Here is a 4141-nt window from a genome sequence, read left to right on the forward strand (position 1 = left end):
GGCCCGACATTGCAGCCCCGACTCGGAGGAGCCCCTCGACCCGCAGGCGTCCGGGACCCTGGGCGCAACCTCGAGGTCGCCGAAGTCGCCTGGACGAGTCCCCCCTTCCTTCCCCTCCTGGGATCCGGGCTCGGGGACTGCGTCAGGGTCCTTGCGTTGGATGGGGTGACCCCCTGGCCCCGGCGTTTGGGGCTTACCTGGAGTGAGGCTCACTCTTTATGGCAGAGCAAAGCCACGTTAACACCAGCTTGAGGAATAGCTTTGGTGTCAACGATTCACTAGTGCGACACATGGCCCCACGTGTGGAACAGACCTGGGGCCAGAACTTTTGAAGTGTTCCCACGAGTTGTTTCCTAAAGTTTTTGTTTCTAGGCAGAAAGCTGTGACCAAGAGAATAAATATCACAAAGCTGCCTCATTTGAATCTTGAAAACTTTTAATCAGAAAACTTCCTCTTTGGAGAAAAGTTAGTATTGAGAGTAAAATTCTTTATGCCTTGTTCTGGGTTTCTAATTCGGGATTCTTTTTATTCCACCTTATTTCTTCCGTTTGCTTTTTCATCTGTTGAAATATTTTCTGGGTTTGGAAACTGATAAGGTAGAATTTTCCTGGAGACTAATTTAGTAATTGGACAAGGATATTCGGTTATGCTTTGAAAGCTAAAATTTCTAGAGTTTAAAATATCTTGAAGTTAACTAGTAAATTAAAGCTGTCCCTTTTTTTTGGTTTTTTGAGACAAGGGTCTCACTATATAGACTGACCTGGAACTCACTGTGTAGCCTAGGCTGGTCTTGAACTCACGGCGATCCTCCTGCCTCAGCCTCGAGTGCTGGGATTACAGGGTGCGCCACCACGCCCAGCACTAAAGTTGTCCTTTTGAGAAGACCATTGCCTTTATTCCAAATCCATTCTTTGAGTGTCTTTATTTTGGGTTCACATTTTTATTTGGAGGGCTTACTCCCTTGCTTGTGAACTGCATATTTTGAAAGTAGACTCACAATATGAAAAGGGCATTTACACTTTTCCCCTTAATATATTGTAATGTGGACCAGGAGTATGACTTTATATGTTGAAAATAATTTAGTAATTTCAGTACTGTAAGCCACCTTAGAAATAATAAGCATTCCCAATGTCAAGAAATTCAGGTTTACTGATAGTAAGGGATATGCCAGATTAATACGGTGCCACAGACACAGGAAGATTGCAATCCTGATTCCTAATGCATTCCTCTTTGTTCATTTGTTTGTTTTGCAGTACGAGGGGTTGAACCCAGAGCCTTTGCCCTGAGCTACATCCCCAGCCCTTTTTTTTTTTTTTTTTTTGGTACCGGGGATCGAACTCAGGTACTTGCATTTGCAAGGCAGATAGCAGAACCACTGAGCTAAATCCCCGGCTCAATATTTAATCTCTGCAAAAATTCTTACTGAGAGTGCAGCTTTCTTCTTTCCTGTGTGGGACAGTTGGAAACATACTCTGTTTCTCCGTCAAATATGAGGTTTTTCCCCATGCCAAGTAATTCTCCAGCAGACAGCGACTGATGCCCTATGATTCAGTTCACTTCTGATGCTATCAGAATTAGAGTTAGATCCCTGAGCTGATGGCCTCGTATCTCTCAAGACTGCCCCTAACTCTCACTTCAGAGGGTTAATAGTACTACCAGCAGTACTATTACTTTGTTGGTGTGGCTCACAGAATTCAGGAAAATGTGTTTAGCCTTTTGCTAAAAAGGATGTTACAAAGAATGCAGATAAACAACCAAAAGGAGGAAGAGATGTGCAGGGCAAAGTACGGGGACAGCACACACCAGCTCTCTGGACCCTCACTTCTTTAGCAACCTAGAAGCTCATCAAATTTCTTTCCAGAGTTTATTAGAGATTAATTTCCACCACCCTCCTCCACCCTTTTCCCCTTCCCCCCGGGGTCTGTAGGTGAAGCTGAAAATTCTCATCTTCTGATCCCCACTGTATTTCTGATGATCACTCTGCCTCTAAGGGCCTTCGCATTGTAAATACTGAAGTACCCTTTTCTTACTGGAAAATTAAAGGACACAAGGAGGTCTGTGATAGAAATTGGGCCAAGAACCAACTATCTTTAGTATTCTATCAGAGAGCTAGAGGTAATGCTTAAAATCCAGTGGGTAATGATGCAGTATTTTTGACTGAAAGCCAATTCATAACCTTATTTCATGGTATTGGTGTTTGATCCCTTTTGGTTGCAAGAAACAAAAACCAGCTTGGACTAGTGCTGGTGGGTGTGGGGGGGTGGATACTAAACTCATAAAGAAAAAGTAGTGTTCTAGGCTGGTTGCAGGACCTAAGATAATTGTATTCATAGCTGCCTCTGCCTCTCATGAATTGTGGCCTCTACTTTATCCCAGTCTGTTCTTTGTCTCTTCTCCAAGGTGTGGAGGAAAAAAAAAAAAGCCTGTTTATGAAAAAATGACAAAAGTACCTCTCTTCCCTGAAGTCCTGCAGCGTTTTAAGTGTTGAGGCAATTTAGGTCATGTGTCCACCAGTAAGAATCGCCACGAAGGGATGAATAAGCCCAGTCTCATCTCTAAATCCTTGGCTAGGGAAGTAAAGTTGATGGGTGGCCCTCCCACAGAGGAGCATTTCCACAAGCAGAGTGCTTTCTGGGCTGACAAAAAAACTATAAATAGGGCTATATAAATAAATGATCTGGGCTGTATATTTAATCATAGTAAGCTAGTTTTAATAAAACTGTTAATTTTCCCATATCCAGCAAACATGGAAGCTGTCAAATGGTCTCATGTAGTCAGAATGAAGTTAGTACTGTTTATTCCTCCTAGAAAGCACCACATGGAAAGCCAAATTACCTTCCAAATTTTGCTTTGGTAAAGTGAAATTCAAGTAGAGATTTTAGTGAATGCTTTTAATGATTGATGTGCTCAGTCTGTAAGAATATTATTTCCAAGTTTCTTGAATACTAATCAGACTTCTTTGCTCTTTTGGAGATGGTTTTCCTCCCTTTATAATCCAGGCTGGCCTTGAACTTGCAATATTTCTACTTCATCCTCTCAAGGGCTGGAATTATAGATGTGTACCACCCTTGACACTTACTTAGGACAATGCTAGCAAAGATTTAACTCTGTAGATGTATTTACACAGAAATTTTCACTTCCTTAGAACTTTTTTGAATGATTTCCTGATATTTTGAAGATTAAATTAAAACCTTTGATATCATCTCCAAGTCCTGGATTATTTGGTATTTGCCCATCCATCTCTTTAACCTCATGATGAACAACTCTTCTCTCTGCTCCTTTCTCTGTGTGCCCAAGATCATCTTTTAATTCTGGGAATGTTCGGGGCTTTCACATTGAGCGGCATTACCGGCCCTTTGTATATTTTGAGTTTTGCAAATTTGCCCAGACTGGATTCGAACCTATGATCCTCTTGTCTCAGGCCCCTACTGTTCTGGGATTACAGGTATGTGCCAAAACACCTGGCTAGAGTGGTGTTTTTGAATGTTGGCAGTTAAATATAACCACCCAAGTTTGTTTTGTTTTATGGTGTTTGCAGTTTTATGGGGATGAAACCAGGCCCTTTGTACTGAATGAAATCCCTTGCCCAATTTTTATTTTTTATTTTGATGTAAGGTCTCACTAGGTTACTGGGGCTCAGTTGGGATTTGATGATCATCCTGCCTCAGCCTTCCAGAGTGCTGGGATTACGGGCATGTCACACCCTATTCCAAGAAGCTTTCTAAAAATATCTATTCCTGGGTTCTGCCATCACCAGGTCTGATGTAATTGGTTTGAATGGAGCCAGACACTATTGACTTGCAGCCAGATTTAAAAATCACTGACATAGGTCAGGGGATTTAGCTCAGTGCTGCTGTGCCTGCTTGGCAAGCCCAAGGTCCTGAGTTCAATTCCCCGTACTAGGAAAAAAATCACAGATATAGAAAACTGTTACTTGACAAATGCTCTGCCTTTCCATTCCCCCCTCCCAACCCTCTTCTAAGAATTAAAAAATATTCGGCCAGGTGTGGTGGCACACGCCTGTAATCCCAGCACTTGGGAGGCTGAGGCAGGAGGATCACTGAGTTCAAGACCAGCCTGGGCTACACAGTGAGTTCCAGGTCAGTCTCAACTACATAGTGAGACCCTGACTCAAAAAACC

General features: G+C 42.6%; 1 protein-coding gene across 1 annotated transcript in view; it reads left to right on the forward strand.

Annotated features, from left to right (window-relative positions):
* The first annotated feature begins 424 nt into the window (after positions 1-424).
* Positions 425-4141, forward strand: part of Styx (serine/threonine/tyrosine interacting protein) — a 23208-nt gene continuing 19491 nt past the window's right edge. Inside the window, exon 1 of the mRNA XM_010632552.3 lies at positions 425-465. The gene's annotated coding sequence lies outside the window, so the exon portion shown is untranslated. The remainder of the gene's footprint in view (positions 466-4141) is intronic.

This window comes from Fukomys damarensis, unplaced genomic scaffold, assembly GCF_012274545.1.
Source record: "Fukomys damarensis isolate Sample0158 unplaced genomic scaffold, DMR_v1.0_HiC HiC_scaffold_17, whole genome shotgun sequence".
Classification (NCBI taxonomy): domain Eukaryota; kingdom Metazoa; phylum Chordata; class Mammalia; order Rodentia; family Bathyergidae; genus Fukomys; species Fukomys damarensis.